This window comes from Diabrotica virgifera, chromosome 4, assembly GCF_917563875.1.
Source record: "Diabrotica virgifera virgifera chromosome 4, PGI_DIABVI_V3a".
Taxonomy (NCBI): Eukaryota; Metazoa; Arthropoda; class Insecta; order Coleoptera; family Chrysomelidae; genus Diabrotica; species Diabrotica virgifera.
In genome coordinates, this window is record NC_065446.1 from 218,628,070 (window position 1) to 218,653,272 (window position 25,203).

A 25,203-nucleotide genomic window follows, 5' to 3' on the forward strand; every position below is an offset into this window, starting at 1 on the left:
CCCTGTATTTTAGTATTGTAATGAAATAATATTTCATAGTACTTTTTTATTTTATAAGTATTCCCTATACCTAACTGCTTTAAGTTGTGAGTTCTTGGTGATTAAAGCTAAACATTAATTGCAACAAAAAATACGTAACATTTTATTAGGTTGGCCGTGAAAATATTCAATCACAAATAATTTTTCAGAAATAAATACATATTAATCCAGACTGATCCTTAAAATTACCAATAATGATTTAGCTATCAAAATACCTACGTAGTTAAGATTGTTGGTGCGACTAACAATTAAGCACAAATTAAAGCAGTTAGGTATAGGGAATGCTTAAGAAATAAAAAAGTACCATAAATTATCATTTCATTACAATACTAAAATACAGGGCGTTCCATTTAAGAAAACTCAGAAAATACTCATTCCGAGTTTCGACCAACCCTGTATACTAAAATTAAAAATTTAGCTATACTAATGACTCTTAACAATAGTAGATTATATTAAAAATCATTTGAACGTAAGTAGAGTTTTAGTTGTCAAACTACTACAATTCTACAGGTTGTGAATATTGCTACGAAATTAATAAAAAAACTTAATTATCTTTTAAAATACCCTGTACAACATAACAAATCCTCATATTTTAAGAAAGAAGACATCGAAGAGAATCCAAAAATGAAAAAATATACAGGGTGTCCCATTTAAAAAAACGAAGTTATAAGCAACTTCCGGTATAACCGGAAGTTGCAAAGAGATGAAAATAATTTCATTTAATAGATCATCCTTCAAAACCCCTTTATTCCAATTTTCATGATTCTGTTGTCTTTAGTTCTCGAGATATTTCTAATAGGCCAGTTATCTGCCTCACCCTGTATAGTTAAATAAAAATGTGCTTTATAACTTTTTAAAAATACATCCGCGCACCGGTAATAGCCATTTCCTATTTATTTCAATGACAGTAGGTACAAAATAATTATGATTTTTCGGAAATGAAAATAATTTGAATTTACTATCTCTTGTTGTGTCTTTAACAATATATAATTAAGAGAGAATTGCTACTTAATAGTAAGCAACCAGTTATTCAGCCGTGTACTATTGGTAAACAAAATTTATTTTTGTAAATTATAATTTTAATCTCGAGTAGTTGATAATTATGTTGTTTTACTAATTAAAATAAAAAAGGTCGTAGAAAAAGTATAGTATTCTACATGCATGTAATGGTTATTACTCACTCTGATGAATTACGAATGATGAAACTTCATCATCATGAGTAATAGCCATCATTACATGCCCGTTGAATAATATACTAATATTTTTCTACAAACGTGTTAAAAATCCAATTTTTAGCACTCCATAGGAGCCTTAAAAATGTCACTTTAAAGCACCGGGTGCTTTAAAATTTTTAAGGCACTGCAGTTAAAAGTGAAATGTCAAATTTTGAAAGCAAACGTCAAAATATTTATATTTGATTTATTAACAATAATATTAATAGTACAATTTAAATTTAATTTAAACTGTATTATTGCATTTTTAACAAGTTTGTAGAAAAAATATTGTATGATATACGTGTTAAAAGTACATTTTTAAGGCACTCATGTGAATTGCAGAATTCGCTTCGCTCATTCTGCAAACCTTCACATGCGTGCCTAAAATTGTACTTTTAACACTTATACCATAAAAATAACTATTATAATGTTTAATCAAAAACTCCAAATTCAAAATAAACTTTAAAAGTGCCAGGTATATTACATTTTATTTAAAAAATCAAACACTATTCTGCCATCGTAGATGGCAGGGACTGCCCTAAATTGGGACTTCTGAAATAATTCCCGATAACCACATATGCGGCAGCACTATGTAAAATAAAAATGGAAGATAAGTGCAGAAGTGAAAAATCGAAGTGATTAAAAATTGTAATTAAGCTTCCCAAAGAAGGATCTTTCGAATACTAAAAATGGTTAAATATTATTGTATATACTCCAATTAATTTACTTACCGTTGCACGTCATCCGCGTCATAGCCCGAGACGTCACATGATACCAACACGAAATATTTAGGCGGTGGGTGTGTTCTTTTTAGAATCACTTTGCCTAGTACACTGGCGTTACAGCCTCTAGGCATATTTTATTATATAAGCATAGAAATAATATTTAAAGATTTCTATTAATGTTAACTTAAAGAAATACACAATAATATGTTGCATTTAATTTGTATAAATGGATTATAAAGCGTTTTTATGAAGCACATTTGTTCGGAATACACTGTAACTATAATCGAACGAAGGTGATATTTTGGCATAAATTGGTAACATTTATTTGACAGTTGTGGTGATGACACTTCATATTTGTTTATATTCTTTGCTATAAGTATTTGTTTCATTATATTTATTGTTTTTATTATGTAGTTTAACGTAAGATTATAACTTACACTAGGTTCGCTTTCAAGATGCAGTAGAAATAAACAAACCAAGACACGTTAAATGCTACTAGGAGCACTTCCGAATCATAATTTACAATGTATAAACTTTGGAAATCGTGATTTGGGATCTACAATGTATAAACATTGTAAATTATGATTCGGTTGTGCTCCTAGTGGCATTTAACGTGTCTTGGTGTGTTTATTTCTACTGCATCTTGAAAGCGAACCTAGTGTAATTCTTGTTTTCTATTTCTAAAGTTTTTATTTATTTACATTGAATATTAATTTGTTTTGCTGTATAATCCACTTCCGCAAAAATTGTGTGATGTATTTGATTTAAAATGAATTCAAGAATTTTTTGTAATTGGGCAACAATGTCAACTTAGATCTCTAACGTAAATAATGACGTGCAACGGTAAGTAAATTAGACGGACTGTATATGGGATTAAACCACAATTTATTGAAATACGAATTACATTATTTTACATTTGTTTGGAGTTTCGACTTCAAATTCGGAAAACCTTTTCAAAAGAATTTATAAATTAAGAACATATTAGATTCAACCTGTAAACCAATTTGACTGCACTTACTTGGCCTCGATCTTTTAGGCAAACAGCCATATTCTGAGTGAAATTTCGAAAGGTGATGTTTTATACTCTGACTGATATTCAAATTTTGATCTTTCTGTGTTTATGAAGTTAATTATGGATATTTTGTCTCTAACTTTTTAAGTCATTAATTCAATTCTTATAATATTCTTATAATTCTTTTAACGCAGAAACATCATAAAAAGAGCAGTTGAAGAAGTACTAGGCATGGAAGCTAAACCAAGAAGAACAAGAACAAGTGACTAATTTGACTTAGAATGTCAGATTATAACAGAAAGAGAAAACAGAATAAATTCACCGAAGAGAGAAGGGAGAAAATATCGACAAAGAACTTCACAAGAACTAAGCCAGCAGAGACAAGAAAGTTTTACCAAGGAAGTGAACAAACATATTTGCAGAAAGCAAACAACAAAATCTACCAGAATCCGGATATATTAACATTCATTAAAATAGGACTGCGGTGGACGGGACAAGTGGAAAGAATGGAAGAAGTAGAAATAACAAACAAAATAAGTAAACAAGAACCAGTAGGAAAAATAACCAGAGACAGACCAAAGCTGAGATATATAGAACAAATAATAGAAAATTATATAACAACCTTAAAAATAAGAAATTAAAGAAAACAAGCACAAAACAGATCAGAATGGAGAAAAATTCTGGAACAGGCCAAAACCTAAAAAAGGGTGTCGAGCAATTGATGATATACTTTAACAAGTATAACAATAATTGTAGCTTTCTTTCTCCATTTTTTAGTGGTTAAGTAACTTGTTACTGTGGATCTGATAAAAGCTGAATTTTTAGAGCGCGAAACAGATCGTCTTAGTTTCAATAAAACCAAGTGTGAGTAAATCTTCTTCTTTTTTACGATTTAATATTATCAATTCAAAAACAGTACCATGTGTAATCCAACGTCTGTTCACATTACGTCAGATCCTCCCGCTCCTCTCCAAAATATTATCAATTCAAAAACACTACCATGTGTAATCCAACGTCTGTTCACATTGCATCAGATACTCCCGCTCCTCTCCAACCGTTACTATGGTGAGTCAGGACTTAAGTTACTGTTCGTTTACGTAGGTAAATATTTATTTTGGCGAGAGACCAAAAACTGTTCTGTATTCCAAATTATAATAGTTCATTTGAAAAATCTCATATATGACTATTTATGGAAAAAAACAGAAAACAGAGAGATGGAATGTTTTTCAATTTTTGTATTCGTAGACCATATTTTGTCAATTTTTGCTGTAAACTGTGGAGGTCGGGTACAATTGTAACATTTTTTACTTGTAATTTTTTATTTAAAAATGGGTTCAATATAAGTGAAATATTAAAATTGGGGAATATAGGTTGAACATTTAACTTCAATTTCCAATTTTATTTTGTAAGTTTTATTGATTAGGTAACTAGAAAAAATGCATCATTTTAACTTAACAACCAATGTTACACGTTACAAATATACCCGTTGCTAGTGTTACAATTGTACCACAACGACATGCAAGTGGTTTGTCAGAATTTACTAACACATTACGAAATCTAATCTCAATTTAGTAAGTATATTAATAAATGTACAATATGTGTCAATTGTTATGCCACCATTCTAAAAAATAACTCTAAAGCTAGAGCGATTATCCATAAAATACAAAATTTAGTTAATTTTACTCCAGAGGCGCAAAAACCAATATTTTCATCTAACAACGTAACTCCATCGCTTAAGATCGCCAAACTACGGCCAACATTCCATCACTAAACATTTTCTCACATGCAGTGTTGCCAGCTCTAGTCGATCAGAAACATGATGTTCATTATAAACATTGTTACATTTGTACCGCGTTACAATTGTACCCGCTCTCCTCTACATTGGCCTACATTAAACCGTTTTTATGTCAATCCAAAAAACCAGAATGTATCTCAACTTTTCGCAATAAAGAGTCACATCTTAGAACAGGACAATAGATTTAAATATCTATTGTGTTGGATCGATACCAGCCTAAACTCTAATCTAGAAATACGATCATAAGATTGAGAATAGAACAGGCCAGAAAATCTTTCGAAAAAATCAAAAGACTGATACTTAGGTGATTCTCGAATAAAGCTCGAAATTCGACTACGTTTATCAAAATGCTACGTCTGGTCGTCTCTTCTCTATGTATGTAGTTGAAACGTGGACCCTTACCATCAATAAACTGGAGGCCTTTAAATCGCGGATCTACTGGAGAATCCTCAAAATTCCATGGCCATCGCATACCTCAAACGAAGAAGTGCTGCATAGAATAGGCAAAGAACCAGAACTCAGTTCAAGTTAGAAAAACATCATACCTAGACCACATGCTGAGAAATAATAAGTACCAATATGCTCAAATAATAGTGAAAGGAAAGATCGAGGGACAGATGGGACTAAGAAGGAAAAGACTATCGATGCTAAGAAATATCCGACAATGGACAGGGCTAAACTTTGAATAGCTAATAAAAACAGCTGAAGACAGACAAGAGTTTGAATTGTAGAAGCCAACCTCCAATAAGGAGATGGTACTTTAAGATGAAGAAGAAACCATTGAGATTAGCTGTCAACTGAAGTACCATAACAAGTAACAGTTTTTTCCCGCCACAGGGCCATAGGCGTAACCAGGGGGTGATTTTGGGGGTTATAACCTCCCCTTTTGGACGTACTTTGAGCTATATACGCTTAACACCATTATTATTCCATACCACCCAGAGACCTTCAAGTAGACGTAACCCCCCCCCTTAGGATCATCCTGGTTACACCAAATTAAAAAGTTACGTAACTAACAGTCATGTATAATATAAAATTATGTTTTCAACCACGTATCACACTTAGTATTTTTCAAATTTTAATTGTATTGGTGATGGTTATGCAGTGGAGGGGAGGTAGGTATGGTATTTCAGAATAAGATAAAAACATGGACCTGTTTTTGCATTTTATTGCATAAAAGATGTTTGTTGAAAATACTCAATGTTTTTTTGCAGTGCTGTTCACTGTAAGTTAATTAATAATTTGTATATCAGATTGTGACGATAATGTAATTTTATCGTCTAGAGTACGCCAATGAATTAAGTAAAACACGTTTTTGTACTGTTTCGAACTATATAAAAATCGGATCGAAAAGCCTAGTTGATTATTATTATTCTTGGAGCGTTGATCGAAGAATAATAGACAGCAGCGAGGTACAAGAGGTGAGTTTATGTAGGTAGTATTTCCCGATTATTTTCCGCTGTCGTTTTGGCGAGCTGAGCGAATCCGACAGTTTTCTTCTTACCTATCCTTTTACCTATCCTTATATAAGCGGTGATCGTATATCCTTTATATGTCTTTTCCATCCGCCGAGGTGAGCGGGATCTCCTTTCTCCCCTTTCCTTATACATTCATGTCGTATTAGTAAAAGCAATTCCTATTTCGCGCGATCGTCAAAATCATTCATTCATGTACAAAAATATCGTCACATCGGCCCGAACAGTGAGCTCGATGCGTAGAGATTATAAATATATTTTATTAACGAACTTAATGAGTAATTAAGGCTAATTATCGTATCTTCTGTTTATTTGGATTCCGAATAAAAATGTTTTAAAAAGCGAACTCTTTTTCTTCGACTGATAGCTACCTGGAGCAACAACAACGCAACGACCTCGTTACATGATGATTGAAAACATAACAAAATGAAAGAAAATTGATGATTTTTTTCTGTTACAAATGAAAATATTAACTACAAATATTTACCTCTTTCCTTATATGGTGTGTTTTTGAACATTTGAACGTAACTTAAATTAACTAAATTCACTAAATTAAACAGAAACTAACTACTTGTTTATCATCAATCTACGAGTCTATTTTTGTTTCGAACTACCCACAAAATGATCCAAAACAGTAAAAATCTATAAATATCTACAAATTCGCAACACCAGACACCAAATAAGTGATAAGTAAAAATCAAAGCGTGTTGAAATACAAAATTATTTGCAGAAAACAAACAACTAAGTGGCTGATAACAATGAACTTTCACCTCAAATCATTTAAAAATACTCGGATTGATTTCCAATGCCGATAAATCCAGTTTAAAAAATAAATACAGTACTTTGAACGCACGGCTGCGAATATCAAATGAGATCAGTTGGAAGGTGATCGGCACATAAAGTGGGATCCTGTCTGCGATATCTTGATAACTTATAATCAGTACATGATAGCTTGTTAAGAGTTCGTCTGTTGACACTATTATCTTACTAGATTAAATAAAAAACCGACACAGGAAATGAAATTCACCGTAGGTGAGCAGAAGTGCAAAAAACAGTGGCGGAACTAGAAATGTGCCTGGGGGAAACTTGCCTGGGGGGATTTGCCTTGACGGGGGGACCAATGAAACACCAACCAAAAGACATAAAAAACATAAGCCCAAACTACATAAAAACACAAATATTAACTTCTTCTTCTTCTTCTTTTTGTATAGATATGACTCTCTGTTTTTTCAATGTGCCTCTAGTAAGTTGTCGTTCCATCGTTTTCGTGGTCTTCCCACTGATCGTCTTCCTATTGGGGAACCGTCTCTCGCTGTCCTGACTACTATATTTGTTGTCATTCGGCTTCTGCGGTCATTCCGTTCTATTCTTCTGTTTCTTACCAGCGGCGGCTCGTGGCCTAAAAAAGTGGTGAAGATGAGAAAAGTCTGCCGGACCCAAAAGAAATTTCGGTATAGGTACTTATACCTATGACGCGCCCAAATCTCATTAAAAATTCTTTAAAAAATGTTTAGAGTTTAGGGCCCTAACAACTTGAAAACTTTTTTATGGCACTTATATTAGAGACGAGGATGAAACAGAGCTCTCTTTTAAGTCTTTGAGTTTTAGTAAATATTTGCCAAAAACTCAAAATAAATTTTGAAAAGCGTCGGAAGGAATGATCAAACTGTATGACCCAAACTTTGTTGTATCTGCTAAGCTTATTCATCACAATCACAATTCACAAAGAATTTTAATTCATCACAATCCTGAAAATGTAATCCATTTCCATTAAAATATATATATATATTAAATAAAAAAATTGGGTAGAATTTGCATTCGTGCTCATACCATCATCACACCTATAGGTCTTTTCAAAGTATTAATAATGGTCATTGTGCTTGCTTTGTCAAAAACAGAATTAAAAAATTATTCACTTCTTTTATCACGTATTAATTGACAAGTCTTTTTTATCTAGTTTAAACAAAAATGAATATCTAGGGACGTTTTTTTTTAAGAACGTCATATAAAATATCTGTTATAATATGAAACATGTCGATAAAAACTGCTAAAAATGTAAACTCAGAATCATTTAAATCTCATAAAAAGCCTTTAGCCAGCTGAACTGATTTGCGGTCTTCCATCTTCCGTCTACGGTCTTAAAATTTTACTAGGTGAATACGGCGGACTTATTTTTAAATTCATCTGCACTTGCTAATTTGGGTACTACCAGTGCCGATATGATGACGTCACGTTGCCATGACAACCGTTGACGCTTGTGCAGCCGAGAGCCGAAATTTCATCTACGTCTTCATCTAACTCTGCTCGAGTCATAGAAGTCAAATGACACAGGTCAGTATCTGACCGTCAAGGACCTACAGTTTTAATTTTTGGATTACATATTAAAATTCTTTTTTAATTTTTGGATTAATTAAAAAAATAGGTTTATAATTAATTTCAGTATTTAGATATAATAATGCTACTTATATTTTTTTATTTTTTTTTATCTCAATTTGATTATATTTTTTGGTGAAGATCACCTTCACCTACTTCACCTGGCCGGCCGCCGCTGTTTCTTACCCAGTTATTAATGTTATACACCTTGCATCTCCGTTGTATATCTGTACTTCTAGCTCTGTCCCATAGAGTCTTGCCATAGATTTTTCGAAGGGTTTTCATCTCCGCTGTTTCGAGCAATCTTTTTGTCCTCTCTGTGTCGGGTCGTGTTTCTGCCGCATATGTCATTATTGGTCTGATAACTGTTTTGTAAATTCTGACTTTCATTTCTTTTCCGATATTTTTATTTCTCCATATTGTGTCATTCAGGCAACCTGCGGCTCTGTTTGCTCTATTCACTTGATCTTCCACTTTTGTTTCGAGCCTTCCGTAGCTAGATAGTGTGATGCCTAGGTATTTAAACTCCATCACTTGTTCTAACAATAACTTGAATGCATTAAATTCCGTTAATTTTCCTAATTAGCGGGTGTATTGGGTTGAATTTTTGTTTGTCTATGGTGTAAGTTTCATGAATTTTGGACCTTCTTAGGGGGCAATTTCCCCTATCCATCCCGTAGATCCGCCACTGGCACAAATAGGAAATGAATGACCTTAAGGTGTAAAGACCGTTAAGGGGGTAGGCGCAAAATGTCGGCTCCAATGCTTTTTAAGTGCATTCATTTTTTCGAATCCTGAGAAAACTAATAAGTATTTTTGAAAAATTTAAACGCAGAATGAAAGATTACGTTATTACCGAGGGTCGAGAGTCCCTCAAAACTTCTATAATGTTTATTTTAATAAGTTACAGGGGCGAAAAAAAAAAAGAAAATTTAGTATGATTTTTAATTTTAAATATTAGTCCTGTCGCCAGGGGGGGTACAACGGCCTCCTGTATTCAGATGGACTTACCCAAGTTTTTTTTATATATTTTGACCTGTAGAACACGAATTTTTTGGGTAACAGTTGATCCGGATGTCGATAAGATTGTTATAAACCAAGAAGTTGAGGAATCACATAACAGCTATTTCTCGCAAAACAAAACATTTTTTTGTATTTTTTGGGCCATTCTAACCAAAAAATGTTCCTACAAATTTTTTCGTAGGATGCATAGTTTTCGAGATAAACGCGGTTGAACTTTCAAATAATCGAAAAATTGCAATTTTTGAACCCGAATAACTTTTGATTAAAAAATAAAATAGCAATTCTGCTTACCGCATTTGAAAGTTCAAGTCAAATTATACGGGTTTTAATTATTTGTATTGCTAAAAAATTATTATTTTATTGTCCAACAAAGCTATAAACACCTAGTGCTTGATTGATGTTTTCAATGATTTCTCATTTAAAATCGAACGAGTAGGTAGAGAAGGTAAAAGTGCAAGCGGGGCTATTTCTACGGAGCATTCATTAAAACGCATGTATTAAGCACAGGAAACACTATGTGTTTATAGCTTTTTTTAACAATCAAAAAATAAATTTTTAGCAATGCAAATATTCAAAACAGATATAATTTGACTCAAACTTTTAAAGGCGGTAAGCAGAATTGCTATTTTATTTTTTATTCAAAGGTTATTCGGGTTCAAAAATTGCAATTTTTTGATTTTTTGAAAGTTCAACCGCGTTTATCTCGAAAACTATGCATCCTACGAAAAAACTTGTCGGAACATTTTTTGGTTAGAATGACCCAAAAAATACAAAAAAATGTTTTGTTTTGCGAGAAATCGCTGTTATGTAATTCCTCAAGTTCTTTGTTTATAACAATCTTATCGACATCCGGATCAACTGTTACCCAAATAATTCGTGTTCTACGGGCCAAAATACATAAAAAAAACTTGGGTAAGTCCATCTGAATTAAGAAGGCCGTTGTACCCCCCCTGGCGACAGGACTATATCTCATTCAAAAGAAACTTTTTGTTTATTCTAAGAAACTTTCGGGCCTCGGTAATAATGTAATCTTTTATTCTGTGTTTAAATTTTTCAAAAATATTTATTAGTTTTCTCAGGATTCGAAAAAAATGAATGCATTTAAAAAGCTTTGGAACCGAAATTTTGTACCTACGGCCTTAATAGCTATCATGAAATAGTCTGAAAATAGAAGAAAATAAAACAAAGTTTAAGTTTAGGTGAAAACGAAAGATATTTTTAAAAAGTATTATGATTTATATAAGGGGATCATTGTTTAAACAATGAAAATTAGATTATTCTTGCACACAATGTGCTTTTTTAAACGCTTTTCTTTACTTCAATAGTTTGCATCAAATCTTTAGACTTTAAACGTTAATTTGACTGACTTTTCTTCAATGCAAATGAATGAAAATTTGCAGACATATGCATTCGCGGGAACAATACACGAATTGTCAATATTTTTTTTTCTGTTGATTAATTGTTTAAATAAAAAAAAACGATTTTAATGGAAAATGCATAAATTCTCTTGTTTTTTACAATGTAGAAACTTGAAACTTTTACGGATTGTAGCTAATGATATGAACTATACATAATTTCACTTTTTACGTTAATTGTTTACGTTATGCTTCATAAATAAACAATAAAGTTTCAAATTTTTTGCCGATTCCGACTACTTTTCATGTTTTTACATCATATGTTTTATACATATTTTAATAAACATGACGATATATTTTCGCTTTTCTTTAGTTACGAGTGACTAAAATTAAACATATTATAAAAAAATCAACTAAAAAGCAAAAAAATAAAAAAATTGAAAAAATGTAACACATTCGTTAAAGAAAGGCGTGGTGCGAAAACCGTTTATTTGATGAAGACGCGCCACGCTTTTCTTTGACGTATGTGTTATGATTTTTTTAATTTTTTTTTATTTTTTGCTTTTTAGTTGGTTTTTTATAATATGTTTAATTTTAGTTACTCGTAACTAAAGAAAAGCGTTTCTTAAAAATATTTTTTTCATATTTTTTTATTAACTACTGCGGTAATTCATGTTTTTATGAAGGTTTTTATGATTTTTTTGCAAAAGGGAAAGGCTTTCATTTAAGACTTACTAAATTAAATTTGATCCTTAATTTATTTAAATAATTATAAATAACGCTTGAAAAACAATTTTACAGAAAAATATTATTTGCATTATAAATAAGCTCTATAAAATATTATATTTTGCAGAAAAATTTGCGCTGTATTACCAGTATAAAGTGAAAAAGCTGGTTGAAAAATATTTAATAGTTTATGAAATACTTAATTTCAAAAATTAAAGAAAAATCTTCTGCGTAAAAGGTATATTTATTTTAAAAACCCCAAAAAAAGGCTACAAATACAATACAAAACGTTTTCGCTCTGAAGCAAGTATCACCAGTGTTCTTTGCTAGCTCTACATGCTAAGCCACCAAAAATACATGGGTTACATTAAAATATTAAGTGCTAAATCCTGACGATGGATGAAATTACTAAGTATCTACCCTAAGGCATTATATGACCTTCCAAGAAACACGTGGGTTGTTGAGTTGAATTCTCTGTGTTCACGTAAAAGCCAACTAGTTGGACTATGGTGTAGTCCATATCCCTAATCCTTAGGGTATAAACATCTATATAATGCCCTTGATACATAAATAACTATTCTTGAAAATATCTTTTGTTTTCACCTAAACTTTGATTTAACATAAAATTTGTTCCAACCCGTAAGAAATTACATTTCGATTATTTATTTTCTTTGATCAGGCTAGTAGGTGAGCAGAAATGCACAAAATGAGGTACGTTTAGCAGATGATTGACCTTAAGGTGTAAAGACAGTTAATAGCTATCGTGAATATAATAATTTAATTCGAAAGTATGCTTGCTTGTAGGTATCTGTTTTTTGACAAATGATTTCTACATTCCACCCAATAAACAAATTTATATAAGAAAACCATGTTAAATTATACTAATTAATGAAATGCCATCCAATTTAATAGACAGTTCGGTAAATTATAAATATATTTTCGTATTTTAATTTAAATAGGTACTTTCATAATTTGATACTAACAAGGCAGTCACTTGTGTTAGGTGTTAAGTACGATGTAAAAAAACAAAATATAGTAAAGAAGCATAGAACATTCAAAAAGACTGGTTCTTAAAATGCCAGAAATAATTGCGGAAAATATCTATGATGGAATAACAACTAGTGGTGTATAATATACGGAGTGGATACCACTTATGAAATAAAATTAAATATGTTCTCATTTAAAAAAAAAAATTGTGTGTACTTTGTACGCACGTAAGAAGTTATACTTCTATTATAATATGATATCTTAATAAAAATAAATATACTTTAAACAGTTTGTTTTAATTTTTTTTTAAACACCAAACTAATTTTGTGCTTACCGCTTTCAAAAAAATAAAAAAAAAAAGTATAGGATTGCTCCGGATTTGAACTCAAGACCTCTCGATCTCTGGCCGAATGCTATACCAAATACGCTACGAGGACTGTGTCTGTATCGGTTCGGACGTACTTAATGAAAATTCAGGGTAACAAACAGACAAGGTGAAGTATAATAAGTATACAATAAAATGTTTTAACAATACTCATCTTACTCCTGAGGAAGACAAATCCAAAGATACAAAAATTATAATAAATATCTTTACTAAAAACACTAATATATTCTTTTCACGCCTTTTCTTGCACTGATATATTTATATACTTCGTCTAATTTACCAACCGTTGCACGTCATCCGCGTCATAGCCTGTGACGTCGCATGATACCAACACGAAATATTTGGCGGTAGGTGTGTTCTTTTTTAGAATCATTTTGCCGAGTACACTGGAATTACAGCCACTAGACATATTTTATTATATACGCGTACAAATAATATTTGAAGATTTCTATTAATGTTAACCTAAAGAAATACACAATAATATGTTTCATTTAATTTGTATAAATGGATTATAAAGCGTTTTTATGAAGCACATTTGTTCGGAACACACTGTAAATGTAATCGAACGAAGGTGACATTTTAGAATAAATTGGTAACATTTATTTGACAGTTACGGTGATGACACTTCATATTTGTTTATATTCTTTACTGTATCTGTTCTGTTATATTTACTGTTTTTATTATTTACTATACTATAAAAAGATCCTCTACTATAAAAATATAAATCTCACCTAATTTTATCACGACTTGAAATAATCGAGGTATTTGACAACTTTTTTAGTTGTTATTGTAGACATATACAAAGAAACCTATCGGCTTCTCCCAAGAGTTCGGAGCCGTTTTTTAATAATTAAACAATGCAGTGCAAAAACGCTTGCACTGCAAATCTTAAATAATTATAACTTAATTATTGTTCTCTATTTCTTAAGTTTTTATTTATTTACATTGAATATTAATTTGTTTTGTTGTATAATCCACGTTTACAATAATTATGTGATCTATTTGATTTAAAATGGATTCACGATTTTTTTATAATTTGGCAACTATGTCAACTTAGATCACTGGCGTAGATAATAACGTGCAACGGTAAGTAAATTAGACGGACTGTACATAACTTGAAAGATTCAGCAACTAAACGCCATACTGTCTGTGTGCGCATGCGCGTAGTATTATGAAATTTTACTCTCAATCGCGCCTAAAGAAGTATAACTTCAAAAATTATAAAAAACTCTGAGATCCATGGTCATAAAATGAAGAATTATTTACCTGATCAGAAGGTTTAACTCAGTCGGACGAATTTCATTGCAAGCCGGACCAATTTCATTGCGCCCTTTCTAAGCTCACAGATTGCACAAAAATCGAACCAAAAATTGACATTCAACGTTTTCCCTCTGACCCTTCATTTGGTTTATCATAATAAATTTAGTAATAATATCATGCGAAATGGAAGAAAAAAATTCTCATTGCCTTATTCAGTATCCGAATGGTCAATCCTCTTAATAAAAAATAAATTGACTAATAAAAATCAGTTAATCTCATAAAAACGTAATAGCTTTAAATACTTGAATAAGTGTCCATGGAAGGGGCCTCTTTGTTGTTACATTATCACTATGAAGTGTAAAGTAGCTACTTAAATGGTTTATAACTTGTTGAATGATTGTATAATAATATTGCATAGGAAATCATACATGCATTCATAAATACACTTCTAAAAAAATAATATTGATGGATTTGACCGTTACTTCAAGGGAATTTATTTCATCTATGTAACAATAAAACACTGAACACTTTTGTTTTCAAAACTTCCACACAATTTATTATAACTTATTGTCACTACAGCGGTTTCGGCAGAGTGCCTTTCTCAAGTGATTTATTTTACCATGTGTCTGCACTTTAAGTATGTAACTGAATAGGTTGAGGAATGGGCGGAGCTGTTTGTCTCAAGTTGTATTAATTTTCACAGATACTGTATTTTGAATATCAAGAATTTAATACTGTTCAATAAAAGGATAATTATTATGATCTAGAAAGTCAAGTGCGAACATAGAATCTGTTTTTCTATTATTGAAAGCGCTTTTATGTTCTGCTATCCGTTTGTCAAAGGTTCTGTCAGTGTGACCGACGTAAGTTTTCGGACAGTCACTGCATGTCAGTTTGTACACACACTCTGAAATTGCTTTTTCTTTTGGCTCTTATTGTCGGCGTTATCTAACTGCCCCACGAACTACCTGGGTCCATTAATCTCAAGTACCTTCTGCCCCATCGCCCAGAAAGTTGGGGATTAAATCTTAATGACCGAAAATTCCAAACTTGGTTATAGTTGAAAGTAAGAATATAAATATTTTCAGTTATTCACTTCAGTTGCAAGTATTACGGTATAGTGTCGTCCGGTTTTGTCCGTTAGTGTTTAACTTTTAAATGGCGAATACAACGACTATGTTTAGTCAAAGGGGAGAACTTTTATTAATAAATTAATGAATATAAATGTTCAAAGGCCCATGTCTCCAAAGATGGAAAAGTTAGATGGCGATGCATCAAAAAAGGGTGTCAACAAAAAGTGTACACAAAGGAAGGTGATGAAAATTACGTTATTCTTGAAAAAGCATCGGTGGAGCATAATCATGCTCCAGATATCCACGTTGACCGGCAAATTTTTAGTAAGTCTACAAAGAGGAAAGTTGTAGAAGATATATGTGAAAGACCTTTAAAGATTGTCCACAAAGAATTGAGGAAGGAAAATTTCAGCAATTTACCGCTGACGACGAAAGACATTTCTTGCGTTCGAAGAAATATCTATGCTGCAAGACGAAAATCCACACCATCATTGCCCAAGTCACAGGAAGAAGTTATACAAGTGTTAGTGAACTTAAATTTAAAAACAAATACAGGTGAAAATTTTTTATTATCTACGAAAAATAATTCCGCAATTTTTAGTTGTTTCACAAATCTTTACTTTTTGTGTAATGTAGATTCTTTGTATGTAGATGGAACTTTTCAATACTGTTCTAAATATTTTTGTCAGATGTTTACTATACATGGCTAGAAAAGTAGTTTTTATGTTCCTCTAATATTTTGTTTGTTACCAAATAAATCACAGCAATGGTACAAAAGTACTTTTGATACATTAATAACAATATGTACAGTACAAACATTTGAATTTAAATTTCAATCCGAAGCGAATAATTTCTGATTTTGAAATAGCAATTCAAAATGCAGCCAAGCTAGTGCGGCCCGACATTATTATTTTTTGTTGCAAATTTCATTTAACACAAAATTGGTACCGAAAAAATTCAAAATTTAGGTTTGTCCTCGGAATATAAAAATCAAATTGTTATTGGAAAATATTTAAAATGGTTTTTCGGCATTCCTTCTTTAGATCCAAATGATGTTGGTGACTTTTTTCTGATGAACTTTTTAATATTATGAAAGAAGATGATAGAGTTTTGCAATTTTGTGATTACCTAGTTGATAATTATTTAACGGAAGTTTGAACATTTCCACCTTACATGTGGGATTCAAATTCATCATCTCTTATATTTACTACAAACGCATGTGAATCATTTCACTCGAAAGTTAACGAATGTTTTTATAAATCACATCCTGACATATTTAAATTTACAGACATTTTGTTAAATTTTCAAGCAGAAGTATATGTGAAAATTAGAACTGCACATAGATTCGAAAAAAACTTGATAAAACAGCAAAAAGAAAAGTTGATTTTATTGAAAATAGGCTAATAGGGGAGTGCAATTAGAACGAAAACATGCATTGTTTTGGAAAAATTCAAACAAGCTTATATTTTTCTAAAACTTTTTTTGTTAGTTTATATACATGTTAAAGTAAAAAGTTCTACTCGCAGATTTGGCCGCTAATTGTTTATTAATTGTTTAAACAATAACAGTAATTGTTTTGTATACCCGTGTTGAGCTGCCCCCCCCCCACTTGCAAAAATCAAAAAACAAATAGCCCTGATTTATGAGCTATTTATGAGCTCTCATATTCCGCAAACTAAAAATTTTGAGCTCGTTCCACTGAGCAGGAATTTGATACTTTAGTGGGGGGGGGGCTGAGTCAGCCCCCCCCCCCACTACTTAAAAATAGGAATATTGAATCTGTTTTTGCGGCATAATTACGAGCTATTTATGAGCTCTTGAAATTATATAGGTTCGATTTTTGAGCTCATCCCCTTCACCCCAAACAACCCTTTAATTGATTTAACTTAAGAGAAAAATGCTGAGAAAACTTAAAATATATCGTATTTCGGATATAATTCCTATAGCCTATATACTCTAAGAATAAACTATTAAATCACGTGCATTTCGATTATTGAGCTACAACCCCTTTGCAAGAAAACCACCCTATCTTCCCGGCTTAAGAGAAAGTTGTACTTAAAATGCATTAAACTAATTATTTGGCGACTACATATCATTGAATAATTTATAAGCTTCCAAATTACGCGCATTTAGATCAGTAAATTGCAAATTATTTTGTATAGTGCAGTCACTGAAGGTAAAAATCAACGATTACCTTCAATTTCGGTGAACCTTCATCGATTTTCACGAAAATTGGCCAGTGGTTAGAGGATACGTCAAGAAACAAAGGTGACATGGTACCACCTTGCGCCTTTACCCTGAGGGTGGATACCGCCCCTTCTCGGGGGTGAAAATTATTTTATTAAAAATAACTGCACAAATCAATAAAAGAACAGATTGCGGAATATGAGAGCTCATAAATAGCTCATAAATCAGGGCTATTTGTTTTTTGATTTTTGCAAGTGGGGGGGGGGGCAGCTCAACACGGGTGTTTTGTATAAATAATTTTAAAAATATCGTTAAATTCATCATTTTACTTAGATCAGATATGTTTCTATTTTGTTTTTGATTATGCTGAATCGGTATATGGCATTGCAATTTGAAAATTCTTATACAGAAGCTCTTATACAGTGAGTCTGCGTTGCTAGGAACCACATGGAAAACTTTTTTATTATCAATTTTACGAAAAAAAGTTATTCTTAATGAAATACTCTGAATAGTCAAAAATCTAAAACTCAACCATCAGATATCAAATTTTATCAATTTTATACGAGTTATGTCAAAAATATGAATTTCGTTAAAGAGTAAAGTACCTTTATATTCCAGCATATCAAAAAATGCTATTATGAAAAGTTGTTTGAAATTAGAAACTATGTCTAAGTATACAATTACATCATTCTAATCGAAAAAAATTTTTTAATTTTTTCTCAAATTACGGATACTTATCATGATTTTATTGCAATTATGATAATTATTTTATTATCACTTTTACGAAAAAAGTTATTTTTCATAAAATGCTCTCCCTGGTCTAAAATCTAAGATACAACCGTCAGACATCACACTTTTAATTTTATACGAGGTATGTAAAAAATATGAATTTTTCTTAAGAGGAAACAGTAAGTAGCGATCAACAGGTAGCGAAAACGCGTTACAAGATTGCGGCTGTAATTTTGAATATTTTTTCGAGATATTTGGCACACGCATTCATAATATAATAAAAAATGGCGGTACAGAGCCCAATTTGAAAAATATATTAATATGTGGAAGTTACTCTGTAATTAAATACAATATTAAAAAAAAACGAGTCTGTACCGCCATTAAGCAGAACAAAAAAATACACTTTTTTCAAATAAACCTTTTTATCCGATGCCTAGATTTTGTGTCATTTTGGAACTACTAATGAAATAAAAAAATTTAGTAGTTCCAAAATGACACAAAATCTAGGCATCGGATAAGAAAGTGTATTTTTTTGTTCTTTTTAATGGCGGTACAGGCACGTTTTTTAATATTGTATTTAATTACAGAGTAATTTCCACATATTAATATATTTTTCAAATTGGACAAATTTCAAATTACATTATATTACGAATACGTATGCCAAATATCTCGAAAAAATATTCAAAATTACAGCCGCAATCTTGGAACGCGTTTTTGCTACCTGTTGATCGCTACTGTTTCCTCTTAAGAGTTTAGTGCCTTTATTATTCACAATATTTTAATTAGAAGGATGTAATTGAACACTAAAACAAATTTGTTAATTCCAAACAACTTTTCTTAATAACAATTTTCGATATTGTGAAATGTAATGGTATTTTACTCCTGAGTGAAATTCATATTTTTTGACATAGCTCGTATAACATTATTTAAATTTGATATTTGATGATTGAATCTTAGATTATATACGATGCAGAGTATTTTATAAAGAATAACTCTTTTTCGTAAAACTGATAATAAAAAAGTTATCAGTAGGTTCCAAGTTACGCAGACATACTGTATAGAGCTAAAAAATTTTTTTTTGCTGAACATTTATTATTGTTGAAGCTTATTATTAAATGTATTTTAGGTAAGTTTTACAGAAAAAAGTTTTGATCACTTTGTACAAACATTTTTTTAGCTGGTAATTTTCGGTTTTTGAATTACATTTTTGTTATCTTTCTTAATTTTCTTAAAAAGAAATAGTTTATTTCATTTCTAAAGTAAAATAATTTAGTACATTTTAGAGACTACGTCCTAAGCTTTAAAAAAGCACTTATAAAACGGTCATAGATCTGTTCAAACTTGAATAATACCGCCTTAAAGTGGTGGTAATTCTATAAAACTACGAAGATTTCAAAAATTACATTGTTTGAGACGTCATATAATTGAAATTAAATTTTTGAGATTTTTTTAATGAAACATCATTTATCAAGATGCTTGGAAGGTAAGTTGTGCAAAACTGAGAGTCTTATAAGAAAAACTGTATTAGTTACACATTTTTAAATCATTTTTAAACAAAATTCATGTAAGCCTCACTTTCCGCCCACATCGTAGTTATGCCCATACATTTTATTTCTTTCTATTATAACCATAAAATCGCATAATTATTCTTCTTTCATGTTCAATTTGTAAAATTTCATTTGATCTATTAGTTAAAGACTTACATTAAAATAACTCAACCATGCTCTTTGCCGTACGTTAGTTTACAGTGCGCCAATGTTTGTGAGAAGGGTGACTTTAGTGTTACAATTAAAAAATTATAGAAGATACAGATTTAATTTTAAAAAAATCTTTATATAAGGTTAAATTTTCGTAATTTTTCAATGGTTCAGGTCAGTTTTTTCTAAAATTTATATTTTTGGAGTTATTTAAAACAACAAATAATTTCGTAGTTCATTTGTTTAATAAAAAATGAAGCACCCACTTCTCGAGTAGAACTTTTTGATATGTTGTTTATTAAACACTTCTTAATGAAATTACAAAAAGTTCTATCTTGTTTGATTTTTTCCGAAGTGAAAATCTATATGCACTCCCCTATAAATGAATATTGCGTTAATCAAAACATTACTAAATTAGACTTCATTAAGTCAGTTTGCAAATATTATGCAGCTAACTTTTAAAATCTAAAATACAGTGTTCACTCTTACTTATTTTAATCACTAATCAGACATTAGAATTAAGCATTGTTATTGTTTAACTGTAGTTTTTGTTATTGTATATAAGTTAATGTAGATTTGTAAATAAACTTTATTCGATTATATTGTTATAGTTTCATTATTTAATCATTGAAAATTTTCGCTCGTTCGTAGTTCGTAGTCGCTTTTTTAATCCTACTGTAAAACTGAACCCATTAAAATCTAGGTAGCGTGGGGGAGTTCGTAGTCGTCCCTTATTGCTCTTAATGTATTTTCCTTAAGTTGTTATTTGTTCTGAAAGCTGGTATTATTCCTTTCTTTTTTATGTGTTTGGCTATTTTTATTGACATCTTGCCTATATATGTCATAGAGCAGAACGTACTGGGTTTTTCCTGTTGTGGTGTGAAGACTAATTTCAGGCCTTTTGTATGCAGTTTTTGGTTTCAAATTTTGTTGTATGACTGTATAACGAACGTTTTTTTTTTTGTACAACGGACAAACAATTAACAAAATTTTAAACCAAAAAGTGGATAAGAAAGACCTGAAATTAGTCTTCCACCACCACAGAAAAATACCTTCTGCTCTGTCACATATCTGACAAGGTATCAACAAAAATAGTCAAACACATAAAAATAATAATAGCAGCTTGGTGTTATTGATATCAATTGATAATTATTGTCAATGTTATATTTTTAATTATTTTATTATTTTTATTACACAAAATTAATATGTTGATATTATGACTATATACTGTTAGGTGTTTAAAAACTTATCGAACACAAACAAAAATTAGAGTCTTTGTCTAACGAGGGGACAGTTTTTAAAATAAAAGTAAAGCCTATTGTTTGTTAAAAAACGAACGGTACTAAATCTCATCCTTGTTTTTATTATTCCTTGGCAGCAATAAATAGCTTATAATTAATTAAGAATGTTTCTCGGTAATATTTAATTTGTAATATAAGTATTACAGAAAATTTGGTCCATTTGTAAGGTAAAATAATGCAATTATCTTATGTCATATTTATGTGGAGATTTCTTTGTTAGTTGAACTTTTACTGGCCAGGAGGGTTTTTTATATTAATGACTATCTTTTTATATAAAAATGTATTAACTTAAATACTTACGTATATTCTTAACCAGTAACCTAGAATAATCTGAAAAATAAAGAAATATATTATTATTGAATCATTTGCATTAAATTTTTTAGGCTTTTAAAATTAAAGTATGGAATAAAAGTAAATAGGAAAAAATTTAAAAATACGCAACTAATACAGGAAAAAATCAGAACTGTATAACATAGTTTAAAAAAACTTGGTGAAGCAGTGAAAATCTATTGTAAAATAGATTATTTTATTTTGTACTATTGAGTATTTTGTAATATTTTTGTATTTTACTTTGTACTATTTTATATTGTAAAATAGAATAGTTAAAAATTATTTTTATAAAAAAATTGAAATTATCCAAACGGATTACAATTTCAGAATATTTCGGAATATTTCAACGTAAAATAACCAAAAAATAAAGCACTTTTCAAGAAAAACCCATTAAAACTTTTTAAGTGTTTAAAAAAGCTTTATTTTTTATTTTACAAAAGTTTCTAGCATTAAAAATAAGCGAGTTAAGCTCAAAATAAAGATGGCCCCCTTTTTTGAAAAAAGAAAATCATGAATATCTTCCCCTGTTCAGCACCCCAAATAAAATGAATTGTTACCGCGTTATAAACAATTTACTTTACTTATGTATTTTTTATATGATCTGTAAGTTTCATCGGTTTAAAGTGCTTATTTTTGAAAGGGTACTTTGAACAGCCATATTTTAACAATGTCTTACAGAAAAACAAAATAAAACTAGCATATTTATGAAAGCAAAACCTACATTTTTTACTGATTGAGATTTTTCGTATCACTAAGACTTTTTGTTATTTGGAAAAAAAGAGCATTTTGCCAAAATTTTTAGAATTTTTTTTTAATATAAAACTAACTTTTTTCAAAAATAAGCACTTTGAACCGGTCAAACTTACATATTATCGTATCAATAATACACATACATATATATATAAAGTAAATGGTAAAGCGGTAACGATTAATTTTATTTAGGGTGCTAAATGGGGGAGATTTTCACGTTGCATTATTGGATTTGGAATTTGATGAATGAACGTATTTTTCATGAGCTGCACCTTTGGCTTTTCTGGATTTATAGACTTCATTAATAAACCATTTTTTTTTTAGTTTTTTTATAAGCCAGATTTTTTGCTAAGAATATTTTTTTCGATAGAATATTTTTTACTTTTTGAGTTATTTGCGAAAGACCGCATGAAAACGTGGTTTTCTTGTCGAAAAATAAACATTCTCAATCGCAAATACCTCGAAGAATATTAACTTTTGGTAGGTACATAAAAAACTCTAGAGAACGAAAGTTGATTAGAATTAGTCAGTTTATTATCCATTTCCGTACTTATTTTAAACGAGCGTTTTTTCATCCCCCAAGTAAAAGCAACCAACGGCAGAAGTTCAACTTTGAAGTGGAGGGTAAGTAGAGCCGAAATCCAAATTTTGATGCAATTCGGAGTTGACCCTGAAAATTACACTGCAAAACGGTCTATTTACTGGGCTAAAAGGGATTTTCTAGACTTCTATTTTTAAAGCACCACATCAAATCTGGAAGCAGGTTATAAATCTCAAAACTGATAGGCCGAAACAAACTTATAGATTCAATTTTTATTTGTCGTATCCCTATCCATGAAAACCATTCATCTTACAAAGAACTTAATCAAATTAATTAACTCATTTATTAGTCAATTAAGATGTTAAACCAGACGTATGCCAAAGGTTGAACTCGATAAAAGAATAAAAGAAGAAACAGATAAGGCGACTAAACCAGAAAACATTTTTAGGTATTGAAGTTTTTACATTTTGCAAGTTGTGATATATTTAGGAGAGTTTAAAGATCGTTGAACTATTTTTGAAATGATCAAATTTGTTTTTGCCTGTTAATGATAGCTTTACTTTTAGATAACAAAGTTTATTCTCTAAATTTGCACAATAAATATTTATAGCACAATTTATAAGATACGTAGAATATTATAGTGCAGTCATTGTATTTCCGTTTCCCCCTGACGTACGTGGAGTACGCAGAGTACTTCAGGGGGACACCACGTCACCGAAAGTGTTTACTACATTTTGGAATATATGTAAAAGGGCAAAACTGACTGACAAGGGCATAAACATAAACGGAGAAAAGCTTAGCCACCTGAGGTTTGCAGATGATATTGTGCTTAGAGATTGCAATTGCTGGATCCAGTATCCAGCAATTCAGCTCGATCCAGTAAACCATGCTGGATCCAGCAGCGCGGATCCGCAAACGTGTCAAATTCGAAATAGGTTACTTAATGTCTTCATTAGCCTCTTTATTCAAAGCCGTAAGTCGGCAACTTGCCATTCTATCGCGCTAGAAGTAGCTCAGTATGCTGGAAAGTTTCTACAGCCTAAAAGTTTGCATCGATAAAGCGTTGATAGACATTGATTCTGCGATAATATTCTCTGCTGGCGAGTGGTCAATAAATGAGTTGATCGCCACTCTCTAACTGGTGAATCTGGCTGTAGATGCTCTTTGCAGAAGAGAGTCCACTTTGATAATGGCCGACACAACCCTGAAATTTGTCTTAGACAAACTAAATAGCCAGGGCTCTAGCTTTAGTGCCAATCCATCGGAATACTCTGGGCTAATTAGCAAAATTCATGGAAAAGTTATTTACCAGCAATTTTATTGCTGGAATCGAATTATAAGATCCTATATATTAATAATATAGGTGTGCAAAGTCCGCAGATAGTGTGCTACTTTTTTTATAAACAAAATGGCGCCGACAAATCGTATTTTTTTCAATTATTGTTCTATAACTCCGAAGATTTTAACTTTACAACAAAAACACCCAAATAAAAATTCACCCAATTAAATTCTGCATAGAGATATGTTTTTCACAATTTGCTCCGACGAAAATTTTCCTCGGAAAATGCGGGTTTTCCTAACAAAAACTATAATTTTCAAATAAAGTTTTAGGTAAGTAATTATTAATCAATAATTAAATAACTTAGTGACATCAACGATTTCTTGGTATAGATTGTAATTCTAGAAGCCGGTGAAAATTAAACGAATATTTTAACAACAATTCAATTGTTAATTAACAATTTACGATCGCAATAATAACCAAAATAATCATGATACATTGATCAAACTTATAAAGATTATAAAGATGAGATGCTTGTTTAATATTTTATCGACAAAATATAAATTTTTCTTTTTTTTGCATAATCTTTAAATTTTGAAAAAAGAAATAGTTATAATACGTAGTCTAATTAGTAAAGTACAAAGAACGGTTATTTACCAGCAATTTTATTGCTTTAATCGAACTATAAGATCTTATATATTATTAATATAGGTATGCAAAGTCCACAGATAGTGTGCTACTTTTTTAATAAACAAAATGGCGCCGACAAATCCTATTTTTTCAATTATTGCTCTATAACTCCGAAGATTTTAACTTTACACCAAAAATACTCAAATAAAAATTCACCCCAATTTAATTCTACATAGAGGCATGTTTTTCCCGATTTGCTCCGACGAAAATTTTCCTCGGAAAATATGTGTTTTCCCAACAAAATCTCGAATTTTCAA

General features: G+C 30.8%; 1 protein-coding gene across 5 annotated transcripts in view; it reads right to left on the reverse strand.

The window, feature by feature from the left end:
- LOC114326792 (protein phosphatase 1 regulatory subunit 3B) overlaps positions 1-25,203 on the reverse strand; it is a 355,647-nt gene that overhangs the window by 178,029 nt on the left and 152,415 nt on the right. For 3 of the 5 annotated variants that reach the window (XM_050648671.1, XM_028275230.2, XM_028275231.2), the window contains exon 2: positions 21,657-21,686. The gene's annotated coding sequence lies outside the window, so the exon portion shown is untranslated. Of the gene's footprint in view, positions 1-6,747; positions 7,660-21,656; positions 21,687-25,203 lie in introns of all 5 variants that reach the window. The other 2 variants (XM_050648670.1, XM_050648669.1) reach the window with 1 other exon arrangement.